At 36.1% G+C, this 20168-nt stretch overlaps 1 protein-coding gene across 1 annotated transcript in view; it reads left to right on the top strand.

The window, feature by feature from the left end:
* SORBS2 (sorbin and SH3 domain containing 2) overlaps positions 1-20168 on the top strand; it is a 487674-nt gene that overhangs the window by 70473 nt on the left and 397033 nt on the right. Inside the window, exon 2 of the mRNA XM_072622632.1 lies at positions 18949-19042. The gene's annotated coding sequence lies outside the window, so the exon portion shown is untranslated. The remainder of the gene's footprint in view (positions 1-18948; positions 19043-20168) is intronic.

The following is a 20168-nucleotide window of genomic DNA, read 5'->3' as shown; positions in this document are numbered from 1 at the left end:
GAGAGAGAGAGTGTTCATGTGGGCATTTCCTTTCATGAATGGATCCCAGCTCCATACTCAGACCCAGTTGAGACTTTTCTCACACCATCTGACTTAATTATGCCCCAAACCCAGAGTAATTCTCCAAGGAAAATATCTTAAACAAAGCTATGTTTAGAGTCTTCCCAAAAGGGATCCTAGAAAAATATTTACTGTGCAAAGAAATAGATATCATGTATAAAACAGTTATTTATTATTGCAACATAAAAGAAATTCTTAAATAATAACCCCAGCATTTATATAGAACTTTGTGGTTTGCAAAGCACTTTACAAATATTTTTTTTCCTTTACTTTTCACTACTACCCTGGGAAATAGGTGCTAGCAATATCCCCATTTTACAGAAGAGGAAACTGAGGGAGACAAGAAGTTACTTTTCTAAGGTCACATAGCCAGTAAGAGTCTAAGGCTGATTTTGAACTTGGATATTCTTGACTACAAGTCCAGAACTCTATCCACTGAGCCACCTAGCTGCATTTCTAAATACCTAGCATTAATATGTGTTTCAGGGTTTGCAAAGTACTTTATAAACATCTTACCTTTTCCTCAGGACAATTTAGTAGAGTAAGTGCTAATATCACCATTTTACCCATGGGAAAACGGTGGCAGGCAGAGATTAAGTGTAGGCTGTTGCTCTGTCTTTCTGTTGTAGCTGACTCTTCTTGACCCCATTTGGGGCTTTCTTGTCAAAAATACTAGACTGGTTTGCTACTTCCTTCTCTAGCTCATTTTACAGATGAGAAATTGAAGCAAACAGGGTCAAGTGACTTATCCAGGGTTACACAGCTACTAAGTATCTGAGGCCAGATTTGAACTCGGGAAGGTAAGTCTTCTGACTTCCAGCACTTTATTCATTGTGCCACTTAGCTAAGTGTAGTGTAGTTATTAAGTTAGTTAGACTTCAAGCCCAGTGCTTTAGCCACTGCACCGATTGTCTTTAATCACAAAAGACTCATAAATGTGTATTAACAAGTACTCAAAATATAAAACAGTAACTCATGACTTCTATTGTACTCTGATAGAAGACACTTATGGATCTGCTTAATGGATCTCACTGTCATTTTAATATTGTTAGAAAAGTAACTCAAAGAATAGGTCCTCTGGTTGCCTAGGATACAATTCGTCCTCTTGGAAATGGTCACCTCTTCTTCTGAGGCAACTTTAGGAGCAGGAAAAATGTCCTATTAAGCAACCATCACCTGATTCAAGAACGCCAGAACTATCAAATGTCAAGGAAGCCTCCAAGGCTGGAAATGGCTACAACTATTTTAGGATCACTGTTTGGTCATTTGTTTTGAGGAAAAACACACACACAATCAGAAGACCAGTTCAAAGATGTAAGATCCAATTTCAAGCCCTCCTAGGTGCACATATACTCATTGGTATGGATGTGTAACCACCAAAGTTACTGATGAAGGAGGAGGAAAGAAATTTTCTTCATCCCTCTCTTGGACTTGTAAGTCCAAGGGAGAGCAGACATTTCAAAAGAAAGATGCTTTTGAAAGAGCAGTGAACATCTTCTTTCTCTGTTATGTAACCTGCTGAGCCAGGAGCAGTGATTTTTCCTGGCTCAGTTCTTAATCATTTTTAACATGCCTCTTTTATCCCTGCATGGGTGCTATGGGACCAACCAGGAGCCACAGGTTTGCACCTCCTTTAAAACAGACCAGAGCACATGTGACCCACTAAAAAGGGCCCATTCCCTACATTTACTACATGGGAAATGCTCCATTGTAGGCTGTCAATTGAACCTATTTTAAATATAATAAGGGAACATATTTAAAGCATTCTTGTGATGAATTACTCTATTTTACAAATTTAGATTTGTGTCTATTGGCTTAATTCAGTGCAAAGTATACGAATAACTTCAAAAACAGTTCCACATTTGTTGTATTATCTCACTGAATAACTAGAGAGTTGAAAATTGGTTTTTGCCTCATCCCCAATATACCAACAAATGTGAAAGATAGACGTCTTTGTAAGGACAAACATCTAGTCACCTCCTTCCTAGTCACTGGGATCATTTCATTTTTATCTTTTCCATAAATGTGTAAGATTATCCTTCACACAAAGAAAGAGCCCAGACCTATAATTTTATCAGCATGCTTGAAACTCTTTACAATGATGTAGATCAGCAGCCCCTCTATAATTTATAGAGAGTAGCCTTGGGGCACTGAGGGACTAAGTGACTTCTCCATGGTAGTGCAATTAGCATGAGTCAGAGGACAGTCTTGAACCCAGGTCTTTTCAATTCTCAGACCAGTCCTCTACCATGCTGCTTCTCTATAATTTAGTCACATAGCATTCTACCTTAGTAATGTATCCCAGGAATCTCATTATGTTTGTTTGTTTCTGTTTTTCCAAGCAGATGCAGTGATCCAACAGAGCTTTGTTCTTTAAAGTGGCCTATAGCCTTGGACTTGCCTATTAAGTCGATTGGACCCATTTCAGCACAGCAAGACGCTTCTCAATTCAAACTTACTGCATTTTGGCAAATGAAATCTATATTTTCCATGAGTCATTCTGTGAATTACAAAACATTCATTATCCAGGAAGGTTTACTGTGTATCTCAGATTAATGCAGTACAATAATAGTGTTAATGTCAGCGGAATTGCACCAGACAATAGGGTAAAATCCACTGCTGAGACTCAACCAAATAATGTTTCTTATTTAAATTGTCTAGCATTTGAAGTTGTTGACACCATAAAGTACTGAGTCAATCGGTCAAACGTTTCCTTGAAAATTTCCAAGGTGTAACTCTAACTTCTCATGTGAGAAAGCCAGTTTTTTCTCTTTGTGACCAGGGTAGGAAAATCAAGGGTTTTAAGAAAGCTGCTGCCTATACCCCATTGGTAACAATTTTTTTTTTCAGTCTAATAGGTAGCATTTCATTAGCTCCTGTGCTTTTTTTTTTCCTATCTTCCCATTAACACTCATGTGGGCCTTTATAAAGAAAAGGAAATAGAGTCGATGCAGCAACTGGAAGGAACTTTAAACCTATTTTATTTCCTTGACTACCATCTACTCTTGGCTGTCCTCAACCCTTCACATATTTATGATCCTATAAACTTTTGCTACTGGCTATTAAGAAATATGACTGGTAACTATTTTAATGTATTTTAGAAAGATTTTCAGTCTTTTTTCTTTCACCAAAACAAACAAAAAAAAAAAACACTGAGAATAGACATAAGGATATGTTTGATAAAAAGCCTTAGAGAGCATATGATCCAATCTTTTTTTACAGAAGAACTAAGCAGAAGGAAAAAATGAAAAGGTATTATCATATCATATCTGTTTTTTTCAGCATTCATATGGACTTTGATGCTTATACTTTTATGGATCTGCAATATCACCACTATGAGTACCACTGCGAATTGTAATCAGTTCATGCCTTCTTATCTGTGCAGTTTTATCCATGTCCTCACAAAATTCCTCCTAAGAGCATTTGCTTAATACGCTGGAAACTTTACCCTTTTATTTACCTCTATTATTATTTCGTGGATGTCAGTATTACATGTGATTTGTGCATATCATCCCTTACTCCCATTACATGATCTTTTCTGACCTTCTATGTCTTGGATTCTATCCAAGTCATCACTGGTAATGTGATGCTACCTATTTATGTTTATCATGCAATATTTCCTTGTGTTTTGAGTCAGCTGTAGTCTTGATTCTTCAGCGATAATGGTATGCTGTGCTTCCATGGTTTGCATATGCCATGATTTTCAGAAAAAAGAGAATCTCCAGGAGAATATGAATGTTAGAAAAGTGGGCCTTGGCAGCAGGAATTAGACTGGCATCACTGAAATCACAGAGGACTTGGTGTCAGACTGCAGCTTCCTAGTCTCATGATTGACTGAGGACTGCGAAATAAAAAAAAAAAATCATCACCCCACTGTTCGTTGTGTCTGTTGATTATTTTCTAAGAACATATAAATCAACAGAATAAACCCCAGCCTTAAAGACTTGGATCTCCAACAAAGTGTCCCCAATGCGTATGATAAGATCTTAGAAGATTCCTTGATAGATGTTAACACAAAGATGACTTTCTTCAACAAATCACCATTTAAATTTCAACAAATATGAATATCTTGGCATTAAATAAGGAGACATATGTTTGCCAGAGGCTTTACCAATATCGGGTAGGATGTCTTGGGTGTAATTCAAATGGATTTCAGTCCTAATTCTACCATTGTCTGTTGGATCTCATACAAGTCACTTTTTTTCTAAGGCATCCCTTTCCTTAATCACAAAATAGAGGTGGTTTGTCTGGATGATACATAGGCGTCTTTCAACTCATGACACTCATATAATACTCATAATCCAGGGCAACTAGGTGGTGCAGTAGATAGAGCATCAGACCTGAAGTCAGGAGGACCTGAGCTCAAATCCAGGCTCAGAAACTTTATTAATAAGTTGTGTACGCTTTCCTATCATCCAGGATACATAGACCTTGTCTAGAAGAGTACAATATGTTTATCTTCAGTACTGACATTTTTATTGGCAGTGCAGTAAATAAAGTAAAAGGTAGTTTAGATGAGAAACATGTAATTGTTCTCTGTAAAACTCAACCTTTTCTATTGTTGCTGTAGCTGTTTCAATCTCCTTTGAGTTGGTTTTGCCTCAGTTTCATGGTGAAAAACTTCTAAAAATCTATGCTTTTCCTAACCTAAAAAAATATATATATATATTTTTTTAAAGTTCTGTGACCTTGGGCAAGTCACTTAGTCCTGACTGCCTCCAAAAAACAAAACAAAACACTCATACTTTTTTTCTCCATATCCTTTAACAATTTGTTTACTGGGAAATCTCCTCATTCTTTATCAATTTTCTATGGATTTTTTAAAAATATCAAAGGTATTTATTTTAATATTATATCTAGTCTATAGCTTTTCTTCTGCTTCTAATGGTATTGATTTTATTTTTGTAATTTTGCTAGAACACCTTGATTATAAGTTGTTTATCTTGTTTTTATGATTCCTTTTATTTAGTGTCTGATTATGAACTAATCTAGTCATAATTGTGAAAGATATAACTTATTATTCTCTAAGTTCTTATAGTATGATGTTTATATTTATTTATCTTAATATATATTTATTTGATCTAATTGGAGCTTATAACTTGGTGTAAGAAGCCCATCTAAACCTAGTTTTCTCAGCAACTGCCTATAAATAGTCATTTCTCTAGCAGTTTATGTTCTTGGATTTATGAAATATTAATTTCTGCATGTATTTGTCCTAGGTCTCATTTATTTCGTCTATTTGTGTGTATTTGTATGTGCATGTGTATGTATACATACATTCACATATTTGTGTCTAATGGTAGTCATCTCTAGGGCAGAGGGAAAGGGGGATATATTTTATTGTATAATAACTTTATTGTATATTTAAAATATGTAGACTATTTAGAACTATAGGCACCTGAGGTCTTAGTGGACAGGGAAAATGGCTTCAGAGAATTTATTGTATATTGGAAAAGAATGGCAAGTTGTACATAATAGAGCTGCAGTTACATGTACAATCATCTTTTTTTTTTCCTCTTCTACTATGTTTTGGAAATGCTTGTTTTATAAGTTGAGAATAAAATTTTAAAAAAATAGGTTACTAGATCTACTTAGCTACTGCATCTATGTTCATTAGTAATATTTCATTTTTACTTTTTGTTTTTCTTTGTATCAATGTTCATTAGTAGTATTGTTTTTCTGTTATATTTCTCCTTCCTTTGGGTGTCAAGACCATACTCATCTTTTAAAAGCAGTTTGGGAAGGTGATTTATTTCTCCATTTTTTTCAATAAATATATATAATACATGAGCTACTTTGGTTTTTTTTTTAATGTTAGAATTTAATTTTTAAGTATGACATCATGAGGGTTGTTGTGGGGGTTTTACATTTCTGAGTTTACTTTTTGTTTATGTTCTTTTTATCAGACTAGGTTATTTAGAGTCTCCATGACCTATTTTGCTAATCTGATCTGTGTATTTTTGCAAATACACATCCATTTCAATTATTTTCCATTTTGTTGTTATGAATTGAGTATATTCATTTTTTAATATTTCTTTCCTATCCATTCACTGTAATTGTTTCTTCATTTCAAATTTTGATTATTTTGTTTTTGCCTCTCTTTACTGGCTAGATTAGCTAATAAATGTAATGGCAATTGATAAATGAAGAAAATCTGTTTAACTCTTTTGTTCATATATCAATTTGTATTACAATTATTTGTTGAATTTCGTTTATAAGGGGCTCCACATATTATGACTTTACCACCACCAACAATGTGCTTCAGGAAAGGGATCACCATCCCAATTCTTAAAGTTGATGATATTCTGTATGGTTTTGAAATTGTGTTTCTTTATGAGCTTTATGTCATAAACTAAATTCTTAGCTAAAGGAATGATCATGTTCCTATGCTGAGATAGCATATATAATTACAGTTAGGAACTTAATTTTGACATAGTGCAAAAAATATATGTATTATTTAGTATTCTAAAAGCCAACCTAAACCTGTACCAAATGGTGTGAACATTAGGTACCTAGACTAGTCCAATTTCTCTCACCTGCAAAGATAGCAAGGCCACTAGTATTGTTTTAATTCTACGTCAATGTTCATTCGTTATAAACATAAAGATAGGGACTGACCTGTGACTTCATTGGTAGAGAAACTCCCAGATCAGGAAATCTCCTACCAGCACATATCGACACCTTCTCTGTAACTTAGTCTTAGAGAACTGTCAAGTGCACTAAAAGATGAAGTGACTTGCTGAGGATCACACAGCTAGTATTTGTCAGACAGGATTTGACCAGATCTTCTGGTCCTGAAGCCACTGAAGTCACTAAGACCTCAAATGCCTGTAATTCTAAACATTCTATAAGTAGCACCTTATATTAAAAATTTTATGTTTACTCATTTATCTCTTCACATCTGGAAAAGGGATGATAAACTATGTCGGGCAACCAAGAAGAAAATTCTTCTGTTGGAATTACTCTTTATTCTAAGCTTGTTCTTGGCCAGTGCTCAAGGAAGAGCTGGTTTTTACTGATCCTATTAGAAGATCTTAGTGAGACATACAGCAAGAGTAAATGTGCGTGGGGCAACAGCTGTCAAACGTACACACACACACACACACACACACACACACACACACACACACACACATTCATTTGTTCAATTGCATGCCTCTTCTGATACCGTAACATGCATACCATTGTGACAAGAAGGCATCTGGTCTCCCAGGCACTAGTATTAGATTCTGACCCTATCCAATGCCTTTGTCAATAGTTTGTGTTCTTTCTCAGGACTGGAGAATCAAAGATTTAGAGCAGAAAAGAATCCAAGGGATCATCAGATATAATTCTGCCATTTTGTAGATGAGAAAAGTGATGCCCAAAGACAACAATGTGACTTGCTTATGGTCATACAAGTAGTAAATGAGAAAGGCAAGTCTTATTCTAAATATAACATTTTTTTCTACTATGCCAGACTCTCTGCCAAGCAATGAGGTAGAATAAGTGAAAAGGCAAAGAATTTCAGCTTCTTAGTTACTTGTCTGGAAATGACCCAAGAGATCTCCTAGTTTAACTCATTCCCCAAAAGGAATACTTTCCTCAATAGCTCTAACAGAGACTCAATGATGCTTATGGCAAGGGAACTCCATGCCTCCTGGGGCAACAAAGTTGATGTTTGGATGAGGAAAGATTTGGAAAGTTTAGAAGTGAAATCTGTTATTTTCACATATTATTTCTACTTCTGATCAAGGGGGTAAATAAAATGTCTAATCTCTCTTCATTATAACATAAAGTACTCCTGTATTTTATATAACGTGATTTATGATTAACATATAATAGTTAATCAATTATATGTAATTATATGTTATATAACATAATAGCTAATTTAATTAAAATATAATAGCTACTGTTACAATAATATAGCATGTAACATAAAGCACTCCTGTATATGTGTATAGAATGTACTTTATGTTACTAGCTATTATAACATGATAATGTATATATACAGGATGTACTTTATGTTAATAACTATTATAACATAATAGCTATCTTAGCTATTATATTAATTCTAAATTACATGTTATATAAAATATTTTTATGATTAATATATTAATAGATTAGCTTAATATATAATTTGATATAAAATATACATATGACAATAGAATATAAAATATCTTTAAAAAAATAGTCCTGTCCTGCCATAAGTCTTGTCTTCTCTTCTCCAGGGTAAACATCCCCAATTACTTCAATGAATACTCATTTGGTATGTTTTTTAGCTCCAGAATCATCCTGTTTGTTCTCCTGTGAAGTCATCACACACATACATACACAAACACACACATACACACACATTCACGCAAACACACATACATACATACATGCCTATAGGATATATACATACATTCCCACATATATGTCACACATTCACAGACCCCCCCCAAATTAACATGTGTATGTTTATACATACATGTGTACATATGTGTATATATACCTATATATTCATTTTATACATCTAAAAACATTCTTTTTAGAAGCCCCCCATCACTTCACCAGATTGCCAGAGAGGTCTCTCATCCAAAAAAGGTTAAGAACTCCTGCCCTAGACAATGTCTCTTCTAATGCTGCTGAAGACCAAAACATATCTTTGTTCTGCCTTGTCCAGCTCTTAGCTCCTATTGAGTTTCTGCCCCTATAAAATCACCATATACTTTTCAAATAAACTGCTCTCTAGCCATATTGTTTTTAGCTCAAAGGGAAGATTTGACATTTACTTTTATTATACATTTAGCCATATAATTTCATCGCATTGGATTCAGCCCATCCTTCTAGCCTACAATGATTTCTGTTGGATTTCAATTCTGTCAAGAGATTTAAGCTATTATTTTTGGATGGGAAAGTATCTTGCCATTCCAAAATGGAAGTTTTTCCCCTGTCTTGGGGAAGATAGAAGGAAGAAATATCATCATTGCAGAGTATAAATAATGCAGCTCAATGCACCGAGCTCATACAAGGCCCCTGGGTCACATTAATCAAATTTACTTGTTTTTCTGGAGTCTAGTAAATTCTGCAAAACTGTTAAACTAACTTCATAAGTAAGAGTATGAAGGATAAGATTTTTTTGTCTCAATTTTATTTTTTTCATCTTCTTAAGTTATAATGATAAGAATTTAGTCATTTCAGTCGTGTCCAACTCTTTATGACCCCATTTGGGGTTTTCTTGGCAAAGATACTAGAGTGATTTGTCATTTCCTTATCCAGCTCATTTTACAGATGAGGAAACTGAGGCAAACAGGTTGAATTGACTTGCCTAGGGTCACTCAGCTAACAAGTGTCTAATGCCAGATTTGAATTCAGGTCTTCCTGACTCCAGGCCTAGTGCTACATCCACTATGCCACCTAGCTGCCCAATGAAAGAACATGTCTGTGTATACTTACCTATTTACACATGCACACACATATATGTACACACATATATTTACATATTCATATATATTTTTAAATGAATCCAATGAGGATGGAATCATAAGTTTTAAGGTCTTTAATAATTAACTATTTAAAGAGGCTTTGATAATTTTGAGCCTCCTGCAACATTTATTACATTGCAAAATGATAGTTCTTTCTTTGTAGAAGTCAATTACATATCAATTAATATTGATTTTTATATTGGTGAACAATCAATCAACAAGCATTTATTTAGCATTTACTGTATGTCAGGCACTTGTGTTAAATGCAAAACCAGAAACAGTCCCTGACTTGACGGACCTTGCATTCTAATGGAAAGAAAGTCCATATGTACATAGGTACATATAAGATATACACAAAGTAGATGGAAAGTCATCTTAGAGGGGGAGGCTGGGTAAAGTCTCCTGCAGATGATGGAATTAGAACTGGGGAGGTACCAGAAAGGATAAAGAGCATGCCAGAAATGAGAGAAAATCACCCCCAACGCACAAGGAAAGAAAATGAACAGCAGTTCAGCCAGTCTGGCTGGTATGCATATTGCAAAGAGGAGAGAAATATATAAAAAGACTGGAAAAGTAGGATGACACCAAGCAGTCTAGAACTTTAAATGCCAAAACATTTTTACTTCATCCTGGAGGTAATAGAGAGCCACTGGAGTTATCTGGGGGAGGGGAGAAGCAGAGAGTAACATGTCAGCCCTGTACTTTCCAGTAGCAGCTAGATGGAGAGACATGGGCACAGGACCACTCAGCATGGCATGCTTACATCAGAAAGGCTGCTGTGCTCTGTGAACAGAGCAGAATTGAGACAGCACAAAGAAGGCATAGAATGCACAAATTTGGAGTATCCACCCTAAATATTCACATGGACTATCTGGGCCCAACTTGTGGTAGAGCATTCCGAGCTTGTATTGGTCTGATCAGCCAGGGTCAGATACACTGAAATTTCACTTTATCATGATGATGTCATGTTAGTCCTTTTCAAAAACAAAGGACAATAACCAACCAACTGGATGGATAAGTACCTCTCCCAAGTTGGTGGCTGTGTAAGTGGAGAGAAGGGGAATATAGGAGAGAGACTGTGACAGCAAGTATGACAAGACTAGTCAACAGTGAGTACTTAAGGAAGACCCTTGGGTTATTGGTAGAACAGTGGTGCTCTCTAGAGTAACTGAAAAGTAACTGGAAGACAGGAAGGTTTGGAGGTAAAACTAATGAGTTCGGCTTTAAACTTGGTAAGTTCTAGATGCCTATGGGACATACAATTTGAGATGATACAGGACAAGAGCTCAGAAGAGAAACTGAGGCTAGATAATTTTTTGTTGTTCAGTTGTATCCAACTTTTCATGACCCCATGCACCATAGTATACCAAGCCCATCTATCCCCCACTATCTCTCAAAGTCTGTCCAAGTTCATGTTTGTTGCTTCTATGACACTATCTATCTATCCATCTTATCCTTTGCCATCCCCTTTTCCTTTTGCCTTCAATCGTTCCCAATATCAGGGTCATTTCCAGTAAGTCCAGTCTTCTCATTATGGGCCCAAAGTATTTAAGCTTCTGGAAATCATCTTCATAGACATAAGTGAACACATGTTGCAGAAGAGACCAAAAAGTTGGATAGTATAAAGGGAGAAGAGAAGGCGGCCCAGGACAGAACCTTAGAGGATATTCACATTTAGTAGGCATGAAAAGAATGAAGATCCAACAAAATATCCTAAAAAGGAGTAAAACTAAGAGAGAGTGTCCTTGGGAAAACCAAGTGAGGAAAGGTTGATCAAAAGAAAGAGAAATTGTTCAACTGTCACAAGGCTACAGAGAGGCCTGATAATTGACATTTAATAGAATGCCTTTGTCAAGGGCTAATTTTCTCTATTGGCCAACTGTTAATGAGAAGCACAGCAGTAGGAAAGGAGAACTCATGAGCCCAGTGTCAGGAGTAAAGACCCAGGAGGTAACCCTAGAACTTGTGAGAGTGATAACAATCCTCTGGGAATTCAACCTGCAAGCTGATATGCCATTGAGGGAAGCAGTAGAGGAAGGGGAGCAATTATTCAAGGTGCCTCCATTTTCTCTCCTCCCACTTTCTTCTAAACCCTCTGCAGTTTGGTTTGCAAGTTCACCTTGAAACTTTCTTCAAAGTCACCTTTGATCTTTTTTAACGGCCAGATCGAATGGTTTTCAATTCTCATTCTTACAGGATCATTGATTTAGGGATGGAAGGGGTCTTAGGAAACTAACCAGTCCAACCTCCTTACTTTTTATACAAGCAATTGAAACTGAGAGAGTTTAAGTGGCATTCTTAGTCACAACAAACTTTAAGTTTTGATAATATTTTAAGTTCCCACAACAAACTAATAAGGTCTGAGACCTACTTGGCCCTTCTGTAGCCACGTGTGGTTGAAGCAACTCACAAGGCATGATATTTCAGGGCCTAGAAATCTTTTCTTTCCTCAAGAATTCTCTACAACTCAATACTCGATAGGGCTAGCTCTCTCTTACGTTCATAGCCAACACTCTTCTCTACTGCCACTGGGTCCACTCCTTGAAACTACTTCTGGCCTTGAGGGACTGCTTCTTTATATCTATGTGTGTCTTGGTTTCCTCAACTGTACCTTTAAACTTTCCAGAATCAACTTTTCAAATGCTGGATGGGGTGTTTCCAGACAGATAGATCTGCTATTAGACACCAGGGTCAATGGAAGGGATTGTGGAAAGAGGAAGAGAAAGAATTCTCTCTAGAGCCAGCTAGGTTCTTCCTTGACTTTTGGCTTCCTGCTTTAACCCCCTTCACCTCCCTTAAACTGTCCAGTTTCTGCTTTCCTAATAAAATCACCATAAAATCACCATAAATAACCCAAACAAAATCACCAAATAAATTTTTTTAAAAAGCCACCTGGATGTTCCACAAGGCTTCTAAAATTCTATGCATCCCAAACACAACTTGCTCTCAAGCATCTAAGGTTTGAATGACATGTCAGATGCTTCCATTAATACCTCTACAATACTTCTTCCTCTCTCTTAGGGTCATTTTTTCCCAAACCCATCCTTTCTCTGAATATCCCCATTTCTGGGATACCACCATCTTGCAGTCACCCACTCAGGCCCATAAACTTGTAGTCATCCTTGATTTGCCCTCTCTCCAAACTCCCACAGCTAGTCAATTCTCAAGCCTCATCCATCTGATCTTCATAATGTCCCTCGTACACATCCCTTTCTTTCTGAATACTTGGTCTCTACCCTAGTTTAGATCTTTATTATCTAGACTATTGTAGTAGCCTACAAATTGATCTCCCTGCCTCCAATCTCTTACCTCTCCAATCCTTTCTCCACACAGCTTCCATACTGATCTTTTAAAAATATATATTCAGACCATACCACCTACTTATTAAGAAATATTCAATGGCTTCCTACTATCCCTGTGATATAACGCAGAATCATTAGTTGTGTATTTAAAGCATTCCACAATCTGACTCTCACCTGTCTTTTTAGTCATATCATATTACTTGGTTCCCTATTCTAATCAAGTCAGCTAGCTAGCCATTACACTCACACAATATCACATCTCCCCCCTCTGGGCCTTTATCCAGTTGGTTTTGCTTGTCTGGAATGCACTCTTTCCTCACCAATCTCATAGAATCCCTGTCCTGCTTCAAAGGTCAAGGACCATCTCTTGCATGGAGCCTTTCTTATCCCCCAAGTTTTTAGGATTTTCTTTCTCTCAAAATTAATTTATTAATTTATATTTACTTACTTGTCCACATATTTCCTTCCCCAGCAGATATAAGCTTCTTAAGAATAGTGACAGTTGTGTTGTTGTTTTTGTTTCCCCAGAGTCTAAAAAATAGTACATGCATACAATATATATTTAATAAATATTGGTTGAATTGAATGCAAAAAAATTGCTTTTTCAAATATATAACCTGTTCTGCAAGTTGATATTAGAAAGATTTTATATGGATCCTGGGGGTCCGACTCTGGAATATGAAATCTAAAAATGGAGAATTCTGCTTCCTACCATATCCTCAGACTAAGATTAATAGAACCAGCCAGCCTGTTATCCAGACTTCCAATTTTTATGAATTCAAGAAGGGTAACAACCAAATTAAGTCTTTTAGAGTAATTATTCTATATCTTATGTTCACATTCTCAGTTTCAAGAATTAATCAACCAATTAAAATGACAAGGGGTTTCAATCATGCAAATGAAGTGAGCAGAATTTTAAAACCATAGGATCTTGTTTTGCATTATGGAAATTCTCAGTTCATAAGATGATGTGCTTTGAGCTAGAAGGGACTTCTAGGCCCCTGCCTCTGACTTTAAAACATGGTCCCTCGAGGCAGATTGGCCATCAGTGTGAACAAGAGGAAAATGGGAGGCAGCTAGGTGGCTAGAGAACTGGCCCTGGAGTCAGGAGTACTTGAGTTCAAATCTGGACTCAGACACCTGATGCTTACTAGCTGTGTGAACCTGGATGAATCACTTAACCCTGACTGACTCACCAAAAAAAAAGGGGCAAATGGAGGCACAGAAATGGACCGAGTGGAAGGAGAACTTTGGCCTGGGAACTCTATTATGTTAATGTGATCTTAGAGTATATTAGTAGAAACATAATCTCCAGAATGAGTCTCTCTAGTTCCACTATATAGTATTGTGTTCTGGCCAAAGCACATCTTGAATATTGCATTCAGCTTGAAATACCACATTTAAGAAAGACAAACTAGGGTATGCACTAAGAAGGGCCCCCCAGAGAGTGAAGGGGAACATAACATAAAATAGAAGTTTGTAACTTTTTTGTGTCATTGACCCTTTCTTGGATTATTTGTTGCCTACTTTTCATGACTCATATGCTTAATTTATTAGAGGATAGTGAAAATAAAGATGTAATTTTTTTCCATCCAAATTTACAAATCCTCTAAAATTTATCCATGAACCCAAGGCAAAGAATCCCTACTGTAGAAAAGTCATTTGGAGGAACTGGACATACTTAGTCTAAAAAAGAGAATAGTAACATGATCGTTGTCTTCAAGAAGGCAGGGTGGGATGAGGAGGAGATTGCTGAAGACCTGAGGCTGAATTCTGGTTCTGTCACTTATTGTATGTATGACATTGGGCATTTAACCTGCTCTCAATTTCCTAATCTGTAAAATAATGGGGAATAAAATTGGACTGACTGACTGTCATCTAGAATCTCTTCCAGTTCTAGAAATATGATCCAATAAGTATTTGAAAGGTTGCCTTGTGTAAGATACATTTGATTTGTCTGTTTGGCCCCAGAGGGTAGAATTAGAAGTAATAGATAGGAGATACAGGTTGGCATATGTCATCTTAAAATAAAGAACAATATTTCTCTACAATTAGGGCTATCTAAATATGAAAATGGCAGCCTAAGGAGGTAGTGAGGTCCCTGCCATTGGAGGTCTTCAAGTAGATTCTAAATGGCAATTTATTGAGGAGATAGCAAAGGGGCTTCCTGCTTTAGATGTGGTTTGGTTAAAAAAACAAAGATACTCCTGGGATATCTGAGATAATATAGTTCTAAGGGAAGGGGTTAGAATTTTCTTCTGTCCAGTCAATGTTGGCTCTCAGGAAGCAATAAGTTAAAAAGAAAAAAACTGTTTTTGGTACTTGGAATGTTCACAGGAGGTGGAGTTGGCATAATTTATTCCCCTTATATTCACATATGTTGCCCAGATGCCCTTGGGGTTTCATGATTTTCATTTTATAAAGAATTCCAGAAATAATTTTCAGACACCACAGATACCACAAAATGTCAGTATCAAAATTTTGTCCTGATACTGGGCATAGCCAGGAGACTTAAAGTAAACCTTTATCATCGAAATAGCATTTTGGCCAGTCCACAGTGGCGGTGTTAAAAACAAAAACAAAAACAAAAAACAACTTTCAAGTATTTTCTTGTCCTCTTTAGCTTTGACTATCAGTGGTTACAAACAAGGAACCATGATAAAATAACTTTGATCCTATGAAAAAAACATCATAAAAGGCTTCATGCAAATAAATTATATGTGTTAGTCTGGGAAGATTAAAATGCAAACTGTTGAATGGTTCCCATGGCCACTCCATTGTGTTTATTTCACGAAAATTCTAATTAACCCTGGATTGCAATGTAGTATTGTAATTAAGCCTGTTGCTTGGTAAGCAGACAGGGACATTCATACAACCCTGCCTAGTAGAGTCAATCTTCTGATGGAATTTATGCTGTCAAAAGAGCAGAAGCATTTTCTTGCCCTGGCCTGTATCCCATTCATATTAGTCATAGCTTCATGTTTAAGTAGCAGATAACCCTGAGCTTTAGGGAATATAGGAATTTTTTTCTGATGTGCTCAGTGATACTTTGATGTCCCCCTTACTATCTACATCTCCTAACCTTACCTGAGTAGAGTGCATGCTTTTAATACCTCTCATTCTTTGTTTTCATTGGTTGTCATATGTTTAACCTTTTCAGCTAGAGTGAAAGCTCTCTGAGAGCAGAACTATGTTCTGCCACTTTGTACCACTTGCCATAATCCCTGCTGCAGTGACAGGCACTCAAATGGATGGCTCAATGGACAGTGTCCAACATGGTCATAAACCCCATCTAACAACCAAGTAATAAACTGTGCTGTAAGAACTGATGAGAAGGCTGATATCAGAAAAGCCTGGAAAGACTTCTATGAACTGATGCAAAAGGAAACGAATAGAACCAGGAGAACAGTGTATATAGTAAAAGCGATATTGTATGATGATCAACTGTGAATCACTTAACTATTCTCAGCAATACAATGATCTAAGACAACTCCGAAGGACTAATGATGGAAAATGCTGTCTATCTCCAGAGAAAGAACTGATGGAATCTCAAGACAGATCAGAGCATACTATTTTCACTTCATTTTTTTCTTTTCATTTCCCTCTTTTGGCTCTTTACCTTCTTTTACAGTATGATTAATATGGTAACATGTTTTGTATGATTGAACATGCATAACATGTATATCAAATTGCTTACTGTCTCAGGGAGAAGGGAGGGGAGGGAGAGAGAGAGGAAATTTGGAACTCAATTTTTTTCAAATTTGTTTTAAATGAATGTTAAAATTATCTTTACATGTAACTGGAGAAAAAATAAAATATAAAAAAAATCAAATAGTCATATTTTCTTCATGACAGTAATGCTAATTACTACTAATAATAGTCACTATTTATATACCACTTTGAACTTTATAAAACACTTTACATATATTCTTATTTAATCCTCACATCAACTCTAGGAGGCAGGTGCTATTATTATCCCCATTTTACAGATGAAGAAACTGAGGCACACAGAGGTTAAGTGACTTGTCCAGGGTAATCCAGCTGTATTGAGGCACTATTTGAACTTGTGTTTTTTATGATTCCAAGGCCAATGCTCCATCATAGGTAGTAGAGATGCCTGTAGCATCCTCTATGGGATGACAGAACATTTCAGGACATAAAATCTGACCTCCTTATTTTAAAACAAAGAAATTGAGGGCAAGAGACTTTGTGACTTGCCAAAAGTTACACCCCTAGAAAGTGGAAAAGGGAGGATTTGAACTAAGGTCTTCTGAATTCAAATCTCATATATTTTCCATTAGTTTCCATTTCATTCTCTAATATACTTTTTCATGCCCTTCTCTGTTTTAAAATTTCTGTTTCTTTTTTATTGAGGTACTCAGGGTTAAGTGACTTACCCAGGGTCACACAACTGGTAAGTGTTTGAGGTCAGATTTGAACTAGGGTCCTCCAGGGGTCAGTGTTTTATCTACTGCACCACCTAGCTGCCTTTTGTTTTAGAATTCTGTAAAGAATAGGTGATTTGCTAACCTCAGTTTTTTTTTTTTGAATGAATGACAGGAGGAAGGGAGAATTTCCATAATCATTCAACATATATTATTAGAGTTCCTATATTCTGCCTCTGTCTATGTAGTGTGAGAAAACTGGTTTAAATAATTTATTCTTTCTGCTGAATTGGCTGAAATTGTGATGCAGTTGAGTGAATCAACTTGATATTTTGGCACTGTATCTCAGAGTTTCATTACCTTCATTAGCCTTCTCTCATTTTGGCAGAATAAAAAATGGAAGAGATAGGCAACACAAGGCAATTGGATCACAGACTGCTAATGTATCAACTATGCCAAGTCTGAACTAAGAGTCTTACCAAAACAATAAGCCCTTGATTTTTAGCTGACTTAGCTCAATCTACTCAAGCAAAGAGGGATTGTATAACACAAGGATAGAAAGCTCCTTCCTGAGATACAGGAATAAAAATACTGCCCCTGTGTTTCTTTAGGCAGTCTGGGGATGCACCATCATGAAGAAAATGGGTTCTTACAGATTCCAATGGAAGAAAACATTTGCTTATTATAATGACATAATTATTATTATATCTAATATAATTTTGTTATATTAATATTAGATGATTATATTATAATTAATATTATTATAATATATCTAATATAAGTTATTTAACATCACCCCAGGGCTGCAGATAATGACATTCCCTCTGGTACATTATCATCATGCAGTCATCACTCTTTTTTTTTCCTCCCTTAAAACCCATTACAGCAGAACATATGTTCTGGTAAGTTCTATCAGCAATGAACTGCCTCTGGAGAACCTGCCTACCTTCATTCAAAGAAACTGAACATCCAAGTGTTGTTTCCCAAGTGATGATAAAACTTTGGGTCATAGCAACTTATTTATTAAACAGTTATTGAGTGTGAGACACCATGCTAGATACATGAAAACCAAGCAACAACAATGAAACCCAGCCTTTCCCCTTGAGGACCTTAATTTTGTATTTATGTATAAAATATATACGTAGTAAATAAAATTTTGAAAACACACTAGAAGCTGGGTTAGGATGGTTAGGAAAGGATTGTTGTAGGAGATGACATTACAACTGATCTTTGAAGGGAGCTGTGTATTTCAAGGAGAGAGTGCATTCCAGGCAAGGTGCACAGGCTGTGCAAAGTGAAGGAGTCAGGAAATGAAATGTTATTGATAAGAAACCACAAATAGAGCAGTGTAGCTAGGAAGTAGTATATATGAAGGGAAATGAGGTGTAATGAAGCTAGAAAGATCTTCTGGAGTCAGATTGTGAAGGACTTTAGATGCCAAACAGAGAAGTTTGCATTTTATCCTAGAGACAGTAGGAAGTCATTGCAAGTGACTAGACTGGGATCTTTTGTAATCATAGATTTCCAGGATAATATCTTTATTTCATTTCTTATGCACAAATCCTCCTTGGCAATGTACTCTACCCATGCTCAACTTTTTTGTGTCTCCAGGGTCAGCTGCATACTCTTTGCTTTTTAGTCTTTTGCCATTGTCTGTTCTTTGAGATACCTTGAAAATCCAGCCCTTAGTGCTTTTGCTTTCCACATGAATTTCTTCTACAAATACTTGATGTGATTCATCTTCTCTTCTAGACTTCATCTTAAATGTCATTTCACCTGGCAAACACACGGAACATTATCTCCTGAACTGTTGAGTCCAGATGTGGTGGTGCGACTTTCATTGATGGTAAGAAGAGATTATTCGAACAATACTGATAAATTTGTTCCATTTTAATTGATTCGTTGTTGTTCTTTCCCTTCATAATGCTGTAGTTATTGTGATTTTAGGAGGTTCTGCTTGCTTCACTTTGTATCAGTTCACGTTATGATTTTTTTATATTCATCATGCTCATCATTTCTTATAGCACAGTGACATTCTGCTACAATCATTTTTAGTCATTCCCCAAAAGATGGATATTTATTTTGTTTCTAATTCTTTACTGCAACAAAAAAGTGCTTTTGTAAATATTGTCATGTATATGGGACCTTTGTTTTTGTTACTAACCTCCTTCAGCCACGTGATTAGCAGTGGAATCTCTATGGGTCAAAGAGTATGATTATTTTTCCCCTTTGCATAATTTCAAATTGCCTTTCAGAAGCTGCATTTCACAGCTACAACAGTACATTGTTGTGCCCCTCTTTCCACAGCCCCTCCAATGTTGACTATCTCTATCCTTGGTCATCTTTACCAACTTTCTAGGTATAAGGTCAAACCTCAGTGTTATTTTGATTTGAATTTCTCTTTTTAGTGATTTGTGAGTTTCATTTCATGTGGTTCTTAATAGCTTGCCCCTCTTCTTTTGAAAACTGCTCACACTCTTTAACAATTTAGCTTTGACCTCACTTTATTTATTAATATCTTTACCTTTGTCCATTTTTCATTTTTTGAAGTTAACTGCTTTTTCAAATAGGTCAAGTTGAAGCTGTTGTGATTGCATACAATGTCTTTGTATCTTCATTGTTTCTTCTAATTTGATATTAATTTTGACCTTTACTCTAACAAGTTAATGATCTGACTACACACAGACACGTGATTCTCTAAATAATGTCACATTAGTAACAAGTAATTTCCTTTCAGTTGGTATGTAATCAATTTCAGTTTAAAAATTTTTTTTTTCAGTATTCTCCATGTCATGTGTCTTGGGATTCTCTTCTTAGAGCACGTTTGTGTGGTAAATGGGAACAAAGTTTATAAGTAGTGTTTGTGACTTTGGTCCTTTTCATCGCTTAATTCCAAACCACATTTTCCAACATTTTTTTCTCATCTTCCTTTTGGTTCCTCCTCCCGTCCTATTTGAAGTCATCAAGCATCA

Source organism: Notamacropus eugenii, chromosome 7 (genome assembly GCF_028372415.1).
Source record: "Notamacropus eugenii isolate mMacEug1 chromosome 7, mMacEug1.pri_v2, whole genome shotgun sequence".
Classification (NCBI taxonomy): Eukaryota; Metazoa; Chordata; class Mammalia; order Diprotodontia; family Macropodidae; genus Notamacropus; species Notamacropus eugenii.
This window is presented reverse-complemented; position numbering and strand designations above follow the sequence as displayed.